Source organism: Oncorhynchus clarkii, chromosome 2 (assembly GCF_045791955.1).
Source record: "Oncorhynchus clarkii lewisi isolate Uvic-CL-2024 chromosome 2, UVic_Ocla_1.0, whole genome shotgun sequence".
In the NCBI taxonomy this organism is placed as follows: domain Eukaryota; kingdom Metazoa; phylum Chordata; class Actinopteri; order Salmoniformes; family Salmonidae; genus Oncorhynchus; species Oncorhynchus clarkii.
In genome coordinates, this window is record NC_092148.1 from 73,844,900 (window position 1) to 73,864,883 (window position 19,984).

Below are 19,984 nucleotides of genomic sequence, written 5' to 3' on the forward strand. Positions count from 1 at the left end.
AAAAGGGCTTTATAAATACATCTGATTTGAAGAAGACAAAAAGGATCCATCAAAGAAATATGTTTTGTCATCAAAGTGGTCTCTGACTTGTGGTCAGACTCACTCAGTTCGAACAAACTTTAAAAAAAACATGCTCCTTTTTTCAATGCTGAATTGAATGTCATTGAGAAAACAGAAAGGTGTCAATGTCATCCAAGAAGTAATAATTTACACTAAACAAAAATATAAACACAACATGCAACAATTTCAAAGATTCTACTGAGTTACAATTCATATAAGGACATCAGTCAATTTAAATACATTCATTAGGCCCTAATCTATCAATTTCACTTGACTGGGAATACAGATATGCATGTTGGTCAACGATACCTAAAAAAAAAGTAGGGGCGTGGATCAGAAAACCAGTCAGTATCTGGTGTAACCACTATTTCCCTCATGTAGTGCGACATCTCCTTCGCAGAGTTGAACAGGCTGTTTATTGTGGCCTGAGGAATGTTGTCCCGCTCCTCTTCAATGGCTGTGCGAAGTTGCAGGACATTGGCGGGAACTGGAACACGCTGTCGTACATGTCAATTCAGAGCATGCTCATAGGGTGACATGCCTGGTGAGTATGCAGGCCATGGAATAACTGGGACATTTTCAGCTTCCAGGAATTGTCGACAGATCCTTGCCACATGGTGCCGTGCATTATCATGCTGAAACATGAGGTGAATGGCACAACAATGGGCCTCAGGATCTCATCACGGTATCCCTGTGCCATCGATAAAATGCAATTGTGTTAATTGTCCGTAGCTTATGCTATCTCCCATCTGCCTGATACAGTTGAAACCGGGATTCATCCGTGAAGAGCACACTTCTCCAGCATGCCAGTGGCCATCGAAGGTGAGCATTTGCCCACTGAAGTCGGTTACAACGACAAACTGCAGTCAGGTCAAGACCCTGGTGAGGACGATGAGCAGGCAGATGAGCTTCCCTGAGAGTTTCTGACAGTTTGTGCAGAAAATCTTCAGTTGTACAAATCCAATGTCATTAGCAGTCCAGGTGACTGGTCTCAGACGATGCTGCAGGTGAAGAAGCCAGATGTGGAGGTCCTGGGCTGTCTTGGTTACACATGGTCTGTGGTTGTGAGGCGGCTTATAGTAGAGAAATTAACATTCAATTGTCTTGCAACAGCTCGGGTGGACATTCCTGCAGTTATCTTGCCAATTGCACGCTCCCTCAAAACTTGAGACATCTGTAGCATTGTGTTGTGTGACAAAACTGCACATTTTAGTGGCCTTTTTCCCCCAGCACAAGGTGCACCTGTGTTATGCGGTTTAATCTGCTTCCAAATATGCCACAGCTAATGGATTATCTTGACAAAGTAAAAATGCTCACTAACAGGGATGTAAACAAATGTGTTCACAACATTTTTAAGAAATAAGCTTTTTGTGCATATAGAACATTTATTTTATTTCAGCTCATGAAACAGGTTGCATTTATATTTTTGTTCAGTGTAGTTTTTCCAAAAGTGTCTAATCTGATTACAATATTTTGTACCCTGCCCTTTAGGGATCCATCTCAATTTCGCTTAACTTTCTCCTTGGTCTAGTTCTGGTTCGAGTCCCCTTTTTTGTTGTAGTTTTCCTCCACGTGTAGTCTCCTGCTTGACTGTCTGAATAATTTAGTATTTTGTCACCCGTAAATACCCTCCTCTTTGTTAGATAAAGGGGAGAAATCTCTCTGCCAGTCGTTTCTGCCTCCCGAAAGAGTGAACTCAAAAACACTTGAGCCAGTGCAGCCCATAGCGGCTGGGGTCCTTTGGCCTGGCTGGCTGGCCACAGAGATTGTCTGTGTCTGTCCTCACCCTCAGTGTGGATGACCAATACAACTGGCTGATACCCGGGGCACATCTGGGTCCTCATTTACAAAACGCATTCAGTTGTGTAAATCACAAAAACTTTACATTTAAATAAATTGAGCATTTTCATGTCAAGTTCAATGTATTGAAATATAAAATCGCAGCTTGGTGAGTATTTAAAACCTCTGTAGGACTGAGACAAACAGCATGACTCACCAGTGATGCTTGTGCTTGTCCCACAAACTTAGTGCTGCCCCCTTCAACAAGTTTGACAAACTAGAGATCAGTAAAAAAAAAAAAGTGAATTAAAAGGTGTTAACATAAAGGGTTAGTGATAAGAGACAAATATACACCAAGTATCATATTTGATCTTTATTCTGACTCCACCGCGTCTGCATTTTTCTTCTATGCATCTTTTTTTAAACACACATCCAGGAAGAAACAAACAAAAGAGAACAAAGACATTTGTCCTTCATAAACTCCATCTTAAAAAAAGTCCTACAACAAATATCACATACAAAAGACAAGTCTACAGAGGAACTCAGACACAGAGACAGTAGGTGAGCGGGAAGAAAGGGACAATAGGGGGGAGTGCCGTATTAGGAACAGGGCTAGTGTTATGACATATAGCTAGAGGGAAAATGCAATCCGAAAAGACAGTGTGGAAGTGCTGATGATGAAAAGTGATGCAGGCTACATTGGTAGTCTGGTGGTCCAGTCTGTTGGTACGTACAACCAACTCCTCTCTGTTTCTTTGTTCTCATACCAAAAGATAGTATGACATCAATAGAGGAGTTGGCTACAGCACATCCGCTGTATGGGGCCAGGCTAGTGCCTGAGCATTGTAGAATGAAATGTTGGACTGTAGATAAGTGTGTTCTGAGTGAGGAGTGTTAAACAGAACACAGCAGGGTGAAAAAATATTTGGATAGTAGGATGGTCTAAGAGATGGTAGAGGAGAAACATACAGTGAGAAATGGCAAAGATAACTGATAAACAGGGCATCTGCCATTACTGATGTATGCTACTGATGTTTAGCCTTCCACACCAACACCAAAGGCAGAAATGAATCATAGACAGGTACCTTAACCCCACCAAGATCAAGGCTATAGAGATGTTTTGTGATGAAAGCTGATAAAAAAAATTACCATGTTTGCGCCAGTAAACTCGCTGTCAAAGTCAGACTTGAAGAATCCGTTTGTTCGTTCAATGGACCATTTCTCCACATCATCATGAAGGGAAGGTTGAACCACGATCCTGCCTTTAAAAACAGGGTCTCCATGCCTGGCTTTGAAAGCCAGATCCTCCAACCCCACTACACAGACTCACTAATGATGATGATTAGCAGTACAGTGCTATGAACAGATACCTTGTCCCTGATACTGCACTCCGGATCTTAATACTCCTCTGGCATACTATTTCTTCACAGATGTTTCCACATCAATATACATACCAATGTGTCATATGTTAAATAAGAGGTATCGTCATCATAGTAGTTTCTTCTACTGCATACGGTATAGTACACACCACCATTCGTCCATCGATTGGCGTACACACACAAAGAACAGGAGCACAGGAATGGCTTTAGGAGCATTTAAATACAAACGTAACTTAAATTCCAACACAGCCAACTCATCGGGACATGATAGCTTTGAGAGGCTCACGTAACAATAGTTTGAAAGTCTTCGGACCATCTACAAGCAAGGGGGGATTTAAAGGATAGCAGGCCGTACAGTCATGCAATAGGGAGATAATGATGACTAAAAACAAAAAAGTAGCATGGGGATTGATTGGTATTTCCTTAGAGAGAGACCTAATCCCCAGCCAGGTAGTGACTAGTGACTGACTCTGCTTGACATACAGTATCTTACAGAGCCATAGCCTCAGAACTAGGAAAATCGAAAATGTTCGACTTGCTAATTGGTTGAAAGCGGCACATGTATAACTACAACCAGTTTCCTAGCTTTGACTAGCACGTGAATGTGGCAAAAATAAAGCATTTACAAATTGCACTCTGTCGCCATGTCATTCCAAGGTCCTTATACATGTGATATTTACATTCATTAGTTAGTCTAGGATGGGATTTTCTTTTAAAGAAAACAAATATAGTTCATTTAAAAACTGAAAGAAAATTGTTTCCACATTGCAATGCAAAGACCACCAGTTTCTGTTCTGTGATAAAGACCTTTATTATCACAAGCACAAAAACTAAATCACCAAAGGTTTCTGGTTCTCTGAGAAAGATTGGAGACAGCCACTGTGTTTCTTTTTTTTTTTTTGAATTTTACCCCTTTTTCTCCCCAATTTCGTAGTATCCAATTGTTGTAGTAGCTACTATCTTGTCTCATCGCTACAACTCCCGTACGGGCTCGGGAGAGACGAAGGTTGAAAGTCATGCGTCCTCCGATACACAACCAACCAAGCCGCTGCTTCTTTAACACAGCGCACATCCAACCCGGAAGCCAGCCGCACCAATGCACCGGAGGAAACACCGTGCACCTGGCCACCTTGGCTAGCGTACACTGCGCCCAGCCCGCCACAGGAGTCGCTGGTGCGCGATGAGACAAGGACACCCCTACCGACCAAGCCCTCCCTAACCCGGGCGACGCTAGGCCAATTGTGCGTCGCCCCACGGACCTCCCGGTCGCGGCCGGTTACGACAGAGCCTGGGCGCGAACCCAGGACTCTGATGGCACAGCTGGCGCTGCAGTACAGCGCCCTTAACCACTGCGCCACCCGGGAGGCCCTCAGCCACTGTGTTTCTGACAGCCATCTGCCCCCTGCAGTTATAGTCTAGTCATGGTGGACACCTGCTCTTCCAAGCTGACTTTACAGTTCAGGGTGTGTGTGGTGTAGTGTGGTGCAGAGAGGTTTAGTGTAGAGTGTTGTAGTGTACTGTGTGTTGTAGACACAGGTTGGACCAGGAAGCCCCAGCTTGGCCACCCCTATGTTCACTGGGAGGCAATCTTCCTATAGACTAGAACTGAACAGACAAAACCAGGTGGGACCAGGCCTGGCCTGGGTGTGTCTGGTCTGATGTGTTTATCTGAGCCTGGCTAGCGTAGTTTGAGCCTGAAGGCTGAGATCTCCATGGGCTCCAGGCTGATGGAGGAGTCATTGTCCAGAGGGGGGCTGGAGTACATCAGGGACAGAGACACAGGCTGCAGCAGCTGGAGGTCCAGGTTACGGAACAGAGAAGACACACCCAGCTGGAGGAACAGACAAGGAGAGAGAGCGAGAGATGGATACAGTTTGTGAAAGAGAGGAGGTAGAAAGAGTGTGTATGAGAGAACAATTTGTCCAGTCACTCATGTCTAACACAGAGAATAATCTTTCCAGACTGCTAGAATGACTCCCACTGCAGTGCTGTACGAGTCTGTGCAACACACTGTACTATCGCCCCAGTTGTATCTGTGGTGATCCATGTGTGTGCGTTGTTGAGGACCACTGACCTGTCCCTCGGAAGTGGTACAGTTGAATCCAGGGTTGGGGGTCTCCAGGTCACAGTCCAGACCCTTCCGATGCAGGATGAGGGCCATGTAGGGAGACGGGGAGTGGGAGTCCTGCTACAAGTCACACAAACATATTAGCATCAATGGTTAGTACACAGAACCCTACATGTATTATATCTTCCAGTATATTGACGTTCCACAAACAGGACAATTACTTCTTCACTTCTAGTTACCTGGTGCTGGACGCTGCGCAGGTTGAGCATGTGGAAGTCACAGGGCAGGGCCCCCGTAAGGGGGGCAAAGGTGTGCAAGGAAGGGATGCCACGCTTCTTGGGCAGCACGGGCAGCGCCAGCACCTCGTGGTTGAGGATGGCCGAGGTCATGTGACTAAGTAGGGAGGGGAAGCTGGTTGGTCTGCTGTCCACCACCTGGGAGGCAGGAAGACAGGTTTCAACACAGGTCAAATCTGATAACTAACCCCCATCCCACCCTGATTAGCTTCAACAGTCAACACAGCAGGGAAACTGCAGGGCTGAAAACAATTATTTGCATTTTAAGTGCATTCTTGCAATGCTGCTACGGCAGGCTTTATAGGGTACAGGGCAGCTAAACACAGATTAAACTAGAAGGTAAGAACAGCTATAACAGATTATATAGACAGACGGCCACGGCTGGGTATCAAGTGACCTCGCTGTTGCCATGGCAACTTTACCTCGAGCTCCACCTCTCAGGGCGAAGGAGACAAGAGAGTGAAACATGGAGAGTTTGGCAAAGAAGCCATCATGCTGAGTGCAATGGAGAAGGAGACCGAGAGAGATGACAAAAATAAATGGAGGGGAGTGACAAATAAAGAACGGAGACATGGGTTAAAGAGCGCAGCATGAGAGATTAAGACATTTGAGACACACCGAGAAGTAGTCCTGGCTCACCCACTGTTTCCCCCCAGACTAGATTGTGTTTATTTGCTTGAATATGACACCTAAACTAACTCCCATCTGAGGATTTTAGACTGACTGACCTTGTTGCCAGTGGACCTCCTCTCCAGTAGGAGGCGGAAGCGGTTGGCCATCTTCTTGTTGTCCTTCAGGCCCTGGCCCAGGCCACGGTTATCATCCTGCATCAGCCGCCGGTCCAGAATCACCTCCAACTGGCCTGAGGGAGGGAAAAGCGGAGACATGCATATATAGCTCCATCATAGAGATCGATAGGGGAGTCTAGATACTGGATAGAACCAGTTTTAGCATGGATATTGTCATTGAGGACTTCCACCATGTTAAAGTAGTCAACTAGGTGGGGATTCCTATGGGTTGGGAGCGACCAGCCAATAAAATCAGAGCACTTCAAATTGAGTTGCCTATAGTTTGCAAATGGCTTTAAGCTATATCACCACCATCTATTGGCCACAATAAACAAATGACAATATTTTGTTCAGGACACCAGCACTTTCCCCCCCCCAACACAAACACAGAAGAGAATGTACTACTTTAAAATGGAGATCGTCTCAATGGCACTGCCAAAAATGGTGGATAAATGAAGATAGTTCACTCAGGCCGTTTACCATTAGAATTGTTTTTGGGGTCTACTTAACTGGGTGTCTCCCATAGACACCAATGCAATACCAGTTGGGTCTGGTCTACTTAGTTAATTGACTTTCCTTGAACCAGATACCATAATGGCACAGATACAAAGATGAGTCCTCCATTAGCTCTCTGAGCTCCATAGAAATAAACATAGATAACATTGCAAAGGCAAACAGCAGAGAAGTCACCACATTTCAGTAAATGAAAAAGGAAAAACTTCTACCAGTCCCTCTTAATGAAAACTTATTTAGAGATATAAGAGATAGAAAACTTCAGGAACACTAAGGTGTTAAGAAAAATAACGTATGAGTTGTCATACGCCCTCTAGGCTGGTGACGCCCAGGGCCTGGGCAGAGTGCAGGGTGAGGCGGAGATGGCTGTCCTGGATGTAGGCCTGGCTGGGCATGGAGTAGAAGTTGGCTTGCAGGGGGAGCTTCAGGAAGTGGCGCTGGGGCTGCATCTGTGGAAGCATTACAGTATTAAGGTACATGTTGAAGCCAACGGTCAGACACTGCAGTGTAAAGTGTGCGTTGTGGTCTGACCTGGAATCTGTTGAGGTCTGTGTAGAAGGTGTCGTCATTCTGGATGTCCGTGTCCAGACGCATGGCTAGCTCTTTGTTAGACTGTTCTCTGATGTCCACCATGGCGGTGACATCCAGGGACAGACCGTCCACACCTGGCACATTGTGTATGCGAATGGTCTGTTGGATGTGCTGGTACATAGCCACTACCTCAGAGAAGAGAGGGCCCTGCACCACACGCACCACCGGAGGCTCCTTCTGACTGTAGGGCTGAGACGGAGAGACAGAGACAATGTGTTTCTGTAATGGATTGAGGCAGGGTAGACTGATCATAAAACATTATACAGTTAAAAAATATGTTTTATTGTCACATACACCGGATACGTACAGTGAAATGTATTGATGTACAGGGTCAGCCATAATAGTATGATGCCTCTGGAGCAAATTAGGGTGAAGTGCCTTGCTCAATAGCACAGACTGCTCCAACTGCTCTTAAATGCAAGTAAAACTAAATGCATGCTCTTCAACAAATCGCTGCCCGCACCTGCCCGTCCGTCCAGCATCACTACTCTGGACGGTTCTGACTTAGAATATGTGGACAACTACAAATACCTAGGTGTCTGGTTAGACTAAACTCTCCTTCCAGACTCACATTAAACATCTCCAATCCAAAATTAAATCTAGAATCGGCTTCCTATTTCTCAACAAAGCCTCCTTCACTCATGCTGCCAAACATACCCTCGTAAAACTGACCATCCTACTGATCCTCGACTTCGATGTCATTTACAAAATAGCCTCCAACACTCTACTCAGCAAATTGGATGCAGTCTATCACAGTGCCATCCGTTTTGTCACCAAAGCCCCATATACTACCCACCACTGCGACCTGAATGCTCTCGTTGGCTGGCCCTCGCTTCATACTCATCGTCAAAACCACTGGTTCCAGGTCATCTACAAGTCTCTGCTAGGTAAAGCCCCACCTTATCTCAGCTCACTGGTCACCATAGCAGCACCCACCTGTAGCACGCGCTCCAGCAGGTATATCTCACTGGTCACCCCCAAAGCCAATTCCTCCTTTGGCCGCCTTTCCTTCCAGTTCTCTGCTGCCAATGACTGGAACGAACTGCAAAAATCTCTGAAGCTAGAGACTCTTACCTCCCTCACTAGCTTTAAGCACCAGCTGTCAGAGCAGCTCACAGATCATTGCACATAGCTCATCTGTAAATAGCCCATCTAATCTACCTCATCCCCATACTGTATTTATTTATCTTGCTCCTTTGCACCCCAGTATCTCAACTTGCACATTCATCTTCTGCACATCCTATCATTCCAGTGTTTAATTGCTACATTGTAATTGATTTGCCACCATAGACTATTTATTGCCTTACCTCTCTTATCCTACCTCATTTGCACATGCTGTATATAGATTTTTCTACAAAAAATCTGATATTGAATATCCCTTTGAGCTTGGTGCCGTTATTAATTACACTTTGGATGGTGAATCAATACACCCAGTCACTACAAAGATACAGGCATCCTTCCTAACTCAGTTGCAGGAGAGGAGGGAAACCGCTCAGGGATTTTCCCATGAGGCCAGTGTGACTTTAAAACAGCGACAGAGTTTAATGGCTGTCATAGGAGAAAACTGAGTCTGGAGAGTTACTCCACAACACTAACCTAAATTACAGAGTGAAAAGGAAGCCTGTACAGAATACAAAATATTCCAAACCATGCATCCTGTTTGCAATAAGGCACTAAAGTACAACTGCAAAAAATGCAACAAAGAAATTAACTTCATCTTGAATAAAAAGCATTACATTTGGGAAATGAAACAACACACCTTTGGCAAATCCAACAACACACCACTGAGTACCACTTCATATTTTCAAGCACGGTGGTGGCTGTATCATGTTGTGGGTATGCTTGTGATCTGCCAGGGTTTTTTTTTTTTTATAAAAAGAAACGGAATAGAGCTAAGCATAGGCAAAATCCTAGAGGAAAACCTGGTTCAGTCTGCTTTCCACCAGACACTGGGAGACAAATTCAACATTCAGCAGGACAATAACCTAAAACACACTATACTTTCTTACCAAGACAACATTTAATGTTCCTGAGTGGCCTACTTACAGTTTAGACTTAAATAGGCTTCGCAATCTATGGCAAAACTTGAAAATGTCTATCTAGCAATGACCAACAACTAATTTGACAGAACTTTAAGAATTTTTAAAATAATAATGTGCATATATTGTACAATACAGGTGTGCAAAGTTCTTAGAGACTAAACCATAAAGACTCATAGCTGTAATCGTTGCCGAAGGGGATTCTGACATTGACTCAGGGGTGTGAATACTTATGTAAATGAGATATTACATTTTCAATAAATTTGCTAAAAATTCTAAAAACATGTTTTCACTTTGTCATTATGGGATATTGTGTGTAGATGGGTGAGAAAATGTGGAATAAGTCAAAGGGTATGATTCCTTTCTGAAGGCACTGTATATGAGAGTCAAATGCACTTATTGCTTGTTACTAGACTAGGGAAGAACTGAGTAGCAGTAGATCACAACTTGATAGATATACAGTCAACAACAAGGAATCATATGGAAAATTAAAATACAAAAATAAGTTGAGCTTATGTGAGCTATTTTAACACTGCAATACATTGTTAGAGCTCCATGTCTCCCTGTCGTCCGTTACCGTCTCTAGGAAGGGTTCTGTCTGGTAGAAGCGATACAAGTCCTTATTTTTCATTACCAGGAAGTGGGCTGCGTTAATGACTACTCTCTTCAGGCCCTGCAGGGAGCGCAGTAACCTAAAGGAAAGACAAAGGACCAATGAGACATTATGCTAGTATTCTTGAATGGCCACTTAGCCTTGTCTCTTTTCTCTGTTCCTTCTGAACCATTCAACTGAGTTGGAGACTTAAGAGTAAAATGTTGGTATTTTTCTTTTGAGACCAGTGGTCACAAAGGCAGGGATGTAGAAAGAAAAAAAGGAAATGGTAGTATCTTTTTCAACTTTAAAAACTTTTATATGGAAAAGTATTCACTATCTCTATTCTGTGTCTCTCTCTTAGTAACTGACCGGTTGCCGTAGTCGATGACCACGTTCTCCTTGGCGGTGCCTGTGATGGCGTTGTGATGCTGGAACAGGGCGACGGTGCGCCTGCCGTCCGTTAGCAGGGTGTAGTCTGACGTGGGGTAGCGGCCTTCCATTCCCGCGTGGCGAGCGTGGGCCACAGCCAGACTGAACAGGATCTCTGCACCTCTGTGGAACAACAAAGAGGAACAAATTAACAAAGACAAGAGAAGGTTTTGGGATTGTTCCTAACTTTGACAGTGTGCAGACAGGTCTCCATCTCCAATGATTTTACTTTTGAAACCTACGCACATGTGGCTAACATTGTTGAATTAAGGACTGAGAGTAAGGCACAAATGCCAACCTGCTGTTTTACAGATGTACTAAAGCCATGTCTGTCGGTTTACATCTGGCCTTACCTGAGATGGGACTCCAGCACCCGGTCCATGCTCTTGTAGAAGGGCCGGGAAGTGTAATAGCCGCTCCAGTAGTGGTCCTCTCGGTCTGCGTACGCAAAGAAGTCCCCGCTCAGCACCGGGTATTCTGGGGGTCTGACACCCTGGGGCACACAGTTGGCCTTGTAAACCGCAGTGAAGTAGTCGGTCAGGGACCCAAACTGGGCCTGGAGACACACAGGACCATAAAGGAGGAGACATTACATTTTAGACATTTCAGAATTAATCAAATATCAATCAAAACAAACATACCTGCACATGCATCTCAGAGTGAGAGTTCATGTAGTCAAAGAGTCTCTGGTAGTTGAGGTACTGCTGGTCCCACTCCAGGGCCTTGTCGTAGCGGAAGTCATCTCCCAGCGGAATCAGAACCACCTTACTGCGGAACAGCTTGGACTTCTTACGGTACTGGTCCAAGAGCAGGTGGGCCCTGGGGTGGAGAGAGTGACTCAGGTCACAGTAGGACTGGCACTAAGTGTATAATCATGTAACTGACCATTATGGATGAAGACTTTCAAGAAAATGTAATTGTTTTCAAGTATTTTTTATTTTATCAACTTCATTTTCAAGACGACAAACTTCACCCAAAAGCAGTAAAGTAAAAGTAATCCTGGTTCACATCTAACAGCCGATATCAGGAGAGAGGACAGAAAATAGGAGAGACTAAAGGAGACAATCATTTTGTGAAGGGATGGCCGGGCATTCAACAATACAAGACATGCAATTGAGTCAGTTTCCACAGTAACGTGGACTCTTCATAATGTGAAGACACTTTGTTCCTCCTTGTTTCAGCAAACAAGTATCATGAAATACATGCACCCAATTGCTTACCAAAAACCAAGCACACCGACTTGACCACTGCTTGCTTTAGACTATAGAAATGATTGACAATAGCAACATTTCTGTCTATTGACCTTCATCAAAGCATATTTTAATGAAAATAAGAATGCTTGCAAGCTGTGTGTGGAAATGTCTTCTTTTGAAACGCATTACATGTTCAATAGTCTCTTAGTTATGTAGTCCTGTGTGGCTCAGTTGGTAGAGTATGGCGCTTGCAATGCCAGAGTTGTGGGTTTGATTCCCACGGGGGACCAGTACGGGGAAAAATAATAGAAATGTATTGACTCACTACTGTAAGTTGCTCTGGATAAGAGTGTCTGCTAAATTACTAAAATGTCAATGTAAATGAGTGTGTGCATCCCTGCGCAATGCCAGTGGTACAGGGCAATACATGACTGACATGACCTTAGAAAATGGAAGATAAAAAGAGGAGCTTGAATGGAAAAAGGCAATCAATAGCTTTCAGTGAGAGAGCTATTTTCCATTAGACTCTCTCAGTAATGTGTGCTTTGGAAAGTTCCATGAAGCGGGTTTTTTTCTACACAAAACTATTCATTGATAAGCAAGTCGCAGTGAAGGTCTACAAAGCCGGTTGCATATTTCCATGTTTCTCTGCACCCACAGGTCTGACATTTCCCCCCTAGCCGTACAAGGCCGGGGGGAGGCTCTCTGCTGGGTTCACCTTTCTGCCACGTTGGCCTTCACCATGGCCCGCGGAGGAACCTTCCAGGGACAGTTGACTCGGCCGCCTGGCAGCCTCTTGAAGTCAAACTGGCAGCAGATCTTGGGGTCAGGTCCGCAGGTGTGTGGCACGTCATAACTGTAGAAGGGCATCATGTGGCAGAAGATGTCCGTGCCTGACTCCTGGTCTGGCAACACAAAAGAAAGGAAGATTTTTACATTTTTATTTTGGGGTTTGTGTGAATTCAAAAGTACAATGCAAATACAAGCAAGGAACAAACAACTGTTAGTGTTCTTAGTCCAAACTATAAATTGGCCACATTTTATAGTACAACATTTCCCTCATCCTCAATTTGAATTTGAAAGGCCATAGTGGCAGCACTCATTGGAAATCTGCATTTCAGAGAGATAAGCACATTATGGTGTAAATAGATGAGATTGGTCTGCTGCCACGAAAACAGCCAGCAACTAACCCCAGGACTGCCTCCACATGAACTCCAGGCTGCGGCTGGAGGCGAAGTGCTTCTTGATGGAGTAGTGGACCCTCTGGATGAGCATGCTGGTCAGGTTGGCCCTCTTCAGCAAGTAGGCCATGGTGGCACTGTGGCCAAAGGGGTCTACCGCCCAACCCGACTGAGGGGGTCACACCTACAGTAGGGCACAGCACAGGAGGGTTACCATCATGGAGAATACAACAAAACATGGTGCACAGTTTCTATGTCATAATGGAACTCCTACTGCAACAGGACTATGACCGAAGTCATACAGGATTTCACACAATACGCGCAAAGGTGTTGTTGCAAAGTTATCCACTCAGAGTTTGAATTATTTTAACTTTCCAATGCTTCTGCTGCAAACATCACAGTGGGCAAACCCCCTTACATGAATATGAGAAGGCATCTCGGAGAGGGGAAGCGTGTTGCTTACCCATGTTGTTCTCCAGCCACTGATGGCCCTCTATGAGCTGGTCAATCATGGCGAAGTAGTGAACATTGGCCTCATCAGTCATAACCCAACCTCCGGTCACCATCTCCAGCTGCCCTCCCAGGATTAGCCTGCGACAGCGAGAGGATTTAAGACATCCACCCAGTAAAGACATGAGGAAAATTCTGTATTGTTGGAAAAGGATCCATAAGTAAGTATTTCACTGTTAGTCTACACCTGCCTGTTGTTTATGAAGTAAGTGACAAATACAATTTGATTTGAAAAGCAAACGCTTACTTGGAGCCACCGCATCAACCAAATAACCAGCTATTTTAGAAGCATCTGGTCTCTCTGCCAAGGGAGATGTGGCACTTATTAGCTAATTATAGTAGATCACGCTGCTAATGTGGCCTGGCAGGTTGTTTACACTGAGATAAGAGATACTGAAAAGACACCGTTTTGCTAGTTGGGTAGACATTCACAGCTGGGCGAGTTCCTGCTTACAGAAAACAACAAAGTAGGGCAGCCCCCGAAGTGACTCTTCTTATTAACTGTATGCAAGAAATTCCTTTGTGTTGTCTTAGGAATGCAGCATTCTGTGTTGATCTTGCCAACCCCCATTGTCTCACCTCTGAGAACCAGAGGTTACATCCTGTAGGTCCGATATCGGATTAGAGGTTAACTTCACAGTAATTCCATTGGTCAACAACTCCGTTTTTGAAATCCAAATAGGTCCAATGCTTACACTATAAAAAGGATATTAGATTCTGTTTGTTCCTGACTCTCTGTGGTGATATACTTACCCTACTCTTACCCTCTTCCTCTTCCCATGGTTTCTTTGTCTCTCTCTGACCATGCTTAGAATATTGCCTTATAATGCTTTGTAACTTAACATTATGCAAGGCATAAGCTTATCATTCATTTTCTAAAGTAATTAAATGCACCTGTATTTAGAATTCCATTCTCAGACATTTCTTCATTGCCTATTACTCTAACTATAGTCTCTTGCATATTGCTATTTATCTTATGGAGTCACATTTTAATAGGATAATTGCTTAGTCTTATTACAAGTCGCATGTGAGGTATTTATAATATCATATATACACACACACACGTCAAATACTGTATTACGACACTACAACAACTGAATTTTTATCTACCAAGACTGCCACTATTGACTCTTCCCTATGTGGGCAATCCTCAACGGACAGCTTAGCTGCCTTAAGGAAGAACCAACAGCACACTTAAATTGTGTTGGAGTAATATGTTTGAGAGCTAGTGCTGTGACTGTGAGATCCGCACTTGCGCATGGCTTCCTGCTTGTGCATGTCGGCACTCTCCCACCACTTGGCAAAGAAGGAGATCTCAGACCAAATGAACTTCCTGCGTGGGTCCTCAGTCAGCTTGACCAGCATGTTGTTGAAGATGTGCTCCGTCTGATCTGTGTAGTACTTATCAAATGTCTTGATCCAGCCTGTCGGGACAGGAGATCGCAGCACAGAAGTGATGAGCACAACAACCCAGATCAGGAGGAACAGGGTCCTCTTCAGTTTGACTGGCACGGACACGCAGCAAAACAATTTAAAATTAAAAGAGGAATCCCTTATAGGAAAAGTTCATGTAATAGGCTACCTCCCCATTTCAAAACATTTGTGTCTATGAAATATAACCCAGGACCTTGGTTTGAGGGTAGGTCAGTTTCAGACATAAATAGAAGATGAACAATAAAGAGTGAATTTACACCCTAACAGACAGTACTGTACTATTTCCTATCAGGGGTAAAGGGGTAAAAGCAGGTCAGTGGTACAGTACCAAACAACATAGCGGTGAAGTATTACAAATAACTCCCGTTTTATTATTTAAACAGAACAGTAACAATGAACCACCTTGAATGTATTGTCAGAGGCTGAGAAACAAGCAGACTATGAATATCTCAGAAAGGAGAGAAGTTGATGACTCTACAATACATTAACAGTGCAGCCTAGCACTAACTAATCTATAGAGCAATATGCTCACCGTAGACTAAACCATAGGAGTCCACGCCACTGGATGCACAGACTGGTAGAAGGTAGACCAACCAAATAGACTAAAGGACCGACAGTGAAAGGGGCATTTTAACATTGCTTTGTCTGCAGGACTGATTTGGTGCCAGTCCTGCGGTTTGACCTACTTCCCTTTACCTGCAGTCTTGTTAAACCTTAAAAGCTCTGGCCTCAGGGCCTCAGTGGTCTCTCATAGCTCTCCACAGACCCAGGACAAGCTGTGAACATTTACTCAGTGACACCTTGGTAAAGAGCAAAGTCTATCCTAATTAAATGGAACAAAACTTGACGGTTTCTTCCAAAGTCAACAACTGTCAAGTTAGCTGGCTGGCCTTGCATTGGCTGTACACAAATCTAATGGAACTGTTGGTCTCTGGCTAAAATCAAATCTTGTGCTAATACACAGCCGTTCTAATCTAAAAAAATAACTAAGACGTTGGAATTCTAATGTCATTGTGTCACTCAATTTGTCAATCCAGTCATTTGCTTAATATTGCAGGTAATAACTCAATCAATGTTTAATTTTTTGCTTAATATATATATATATATATATATATATATTATATATTAAGAAAATATTTTATTCACTATTTTGTTTCCTTAGAAATTGGCCTTCCTTTGTCTTTTGCTACGATGTGCCCTGAAGAACCCAGTTTTAGAGCCATGTCTCACCTGGGTCGTTGTGGGAGTGAGGGACCACAAACACCTGCAGCGGTTCATTGTCCCACGCCCCAGGCTCATAGGTGATCTCAAAGCCCTGTTTCCACACACCCCCGTCCACATTGTCAAACTTCAACAGGGAGTATATGTCTAGCATCTGGAAGGCAACAGACCAAAGTTAGCTAAACTTAACTCTGCTTTGCGTTTAGAACAGAGGCAAATCACATGATATCTGTGACCTCACCTTAAACCTGCCACATAGACAAGAGACAGCATGTTAACAATTACACACACGCCTACTGATGGCCAACAGAACAGAGTTCCTCCGAGACCAGACAGTCCCTAGAGAGCTGGTCACCTGCAGGTCGGTATGTCCGCGTCGACCCTGGGCGAACTAGCAGTCCTGGGGCTTGATGGAAAGGTGGGGCGTCCATCAAAGGGCAGGACCCAGGAACCATTGGCACTACGGAAGGGCAGCTGTCCTCTGGGGGACACAGTGCCAGAGTCGGTCAGCTCCAGAACAGAGTCCTTGATGTGGCTGATGATCTGGTGGTTCTCTTCCAGCAGCTGCTCCAGCTGTTCTATGCGGTTCTGCAGAACAGAGATTTGGCTCTAGAACGCAGGAGGAAAAGGACCCGGGGGGGAAAATGGGGATTAACGTCACAGGAGGTGCTAAACAGGACTAGCTAGCCTATATGGATGGATTTTGGCACCAACTACCTTGCACTGAGTCGACGCACACACACACTGGACTCTACCCACACATACTTACACCGACACCAAAACACACGCATACTTACACCAGACACGTTCACACTTCCTGTGCTGCTGCTACTAGCTATCCTGTTGCCTATTCACTTTAGCCCTACCTACAGTAGCAGTCAAATTCTTGGGCAAACCTACTCATTCAAGGTTTTTTATTTTCACTGTTTTCTACATTGTTGAATAATAGTGAAGACATAAAAACTATGAAATAACACTGGAATAATGATGTAAACAAAAAAGTGTTAAAACATATTCTTCAAAGTATCCACCTTTTGCCTTGATGACAGCTTTGCACACTCTTGGCATTCTCTCAACTAGCTTCATGAGGAATGTTTTTCCAACAGTCTTGAAGGAGTTCCCACACGCTGAGCACTTGTTGGCTGCTTTTCCTTCACTCTGCTGTCCAACTCATCCCAAACCATCTCAATTGGGTTGAGGTTGGGTGATTATGGAGGCCAGGTCATCTGATGCAGCACTCCATCACACTCCTTCTTGGTCAAATAGCCCTTACAAAGCCTGGAGGTGTGTTATGGGTCATTGTCCTGTTGAAAAAAAAATGATATTAGGACTAGTGGGCTTATTTGAGCTGTTTTTGCTATAATATGGTCTTTTGCCAAATAGGGCTACATTTTGTATACCACCCCTACCGTGTCACAACACAACTGGGTTGGCTAAAACGCATTAATGAAAGAAATTCCACAAATGTAATTTTAACAAGCCACACCTGTTAATTGAAATGCATTCCAGATGACTACCTCATGAAGCTGGTTGAGAGAATGTCTTCACTATTATTCTACAAAGTAGAAAATAGTAAAAAATTAAGAAAAACCCTGGAATGAGTAGGTGTGTCCAAACCTTTGACTCTGTACTGTATGTGTACATAGTTACCTCAATTACCTCGTACTCCTGCACATCAACTCGGTACTGGTACTCCCTGTATATAGCCATGTTAATTTTACTCACTAGTAACTGTGTATTTGTTCTACTTATATCTTTAGCTCTACATTGTTGGAAAAGGACCTGTAAGTAAGCATTTCACTATTAGTGTACAGGTGTACACAAAGCATGTGAAAAACATTTTTTATTGTTTTATTTGACACTACTTCACAGTTCCATTACCAAAGGAAACACTGTTGTTGTGAAAATGCAGGTCCTTGTTCACTCAAGCTGTAGCAAATAGATAAATGAATGAATAAATAAATAAAATCAAAACAAAACTACACTGAACAAAAATATAAAAACGCAACATGTAAAGTGTTGGTCCCATTTTTCATGAGCTGAAATAAAACATCCCAGAAATGTTCCATACACACTAAAAGCTCTCACATTTTGTGCACACATTTGTTTACAACCCTGTTAGTGAGCATTTTTCCTTTGTCAAGATAATCCATCCACCTGACAGGTGTGGCATATCAAAAAGCCAGTTAAACGGCATGATCATTACACAGGTGTACCTTGTGCTGGGGACAATAAAATGCCACTCTAAAATGTGCACTTTTGTCACATGCCACAGATGTCTCAAGTTTTGAGATAGCGTGCAATTGGCATGCTGACTGCAGGAATGACCACCAGAGCTGTTGCCATAGAATTGAATATTCATTTGTTTTGCAGTATTTTCTGTAGAGCTGTCAATGTGGCAGTTGGTTGGAATATAATCCATAAATATACAGAACACAAATATAAAATGTAACAATTTAAAAAGAGAATTGAAAGTTAATTTCCCTACCATAAGCCGCCTACAACGTTATTTTAGAGAGTTTGGCAGGCCCCCGTGTATGGCGAGCAGTTTGCATATGTCAACATTGTGACCAGAGTGCCCCATGGTGGCGCTGGGGTTACGGTATGGTGGCGATTTGAATGCACAGAAATACCGTGACGAGATCCTGAGGCCCATTGTGAGGCCCATTTTTTTTTCTGTATCTGTGACCAACCGATGCATATCTGTATTCCCAGTCATGTGATATCTATAGATTAGGGCCCAATGAATTTATTTCAATTGACGGATCTCCTTATATGAACTGTAACTCAGTAAAATCTTTGAAATTGCTGCATTTATATATTTGTGTTCTCTATATTTATGGATTCTATTCAAGCCAATTTACACATCGACAGCTCTACAAACAAATACTGCAAAACAAGTTTGGGGTAATATGACTAAAATCCTGTCAGTAACAATCAAATCCAGCCCTTATTATACACACTGCTGCTGGGCCAGGTCTGTAAACATAATCAATCACAAAGCTTTGCTGCTGCGAAGCAGTTCAGCTGTGGTGGTTGGGCCGCGACTCAACACAAGGTGTGTTTATGAAAATAACTAACTGACTGCCTCTCAGGTTACAGTACAAAATAAACATATAGACTAAAGATATGAATTATTCAAACACGTGTGCATCTCACCAATAAAGTTTGTTAACATTTGTTAATTACAGCTTTGATGTAACTCAATATCAAAGGAAAGTTCACAAAACTATTTAGAAGGTACTGGCTTTTAACGCCACAGTGAGATGTAGACAAGACACAACATGGTGTTTGATTGCAGACAAGGATTTAGAGAATAACAAGCGATGCTATGTCTATAGGTAATGTCTTACCCTTGGGAAGTTCCCACCTCCGTTCTGTCGCCTTGCAGGGTCGTGTTGGACCCTGTCCAACATCAGATACAGGGAAAATACAGCCACACAGAATATGGCTCCTCCACACACCGTCACCTGCTTTTTCAGCTTCATCATTGAGCCCGTAGAAAAGCTTTTTTAGGAGAGAAAAAACAACTTCGACTTGTACTATTTACCCCCAAGACAGAGGGAAAAGGTCCTCAATGAGGACAGAGTGGAGCGCAGTCTATGGAGTGCAAAAAGTGCCCGGCTGGACCAGTGTCAGCAACGGTTCCCTTCCCACCTTGCCTGTGCTCCCCTAGACCTCTATTCACCAGAGCAGTCAGGGGCGGAACATTTCGCAGAGAGGGGTGTAGAGGCAGTGAGGGACACAGGGTACTTAAATCAGCAGTAGCTGGCAAACAGTCTGTCAGCTCCGGCCAAACCACAGCCACCGCCGGGCTCCTTCAAAGTGTCCCTTGTGCTCAACCATCCAAACCTTTCAGATTGCGGAGGAGACCCCCCCCCCTCACCCCACCCCACACCACACACACC

At 43.8% G+C, this 19,984-nt stretch overlaps 1 pseudogene; it reads right to left on the reverse strand.

The window, feature by feature from the left end:
- Positions 1-4,594: 4,594 nt before the first annotated feature.
- Positions 4,595-19,922, reverse strand: LOC139373323 (alpha-mannosidase 2x-like; annotated as a pseudogene).
- Between the last annotated feature and the right edge of the window lie 62 nt (positions 19,923-19,984).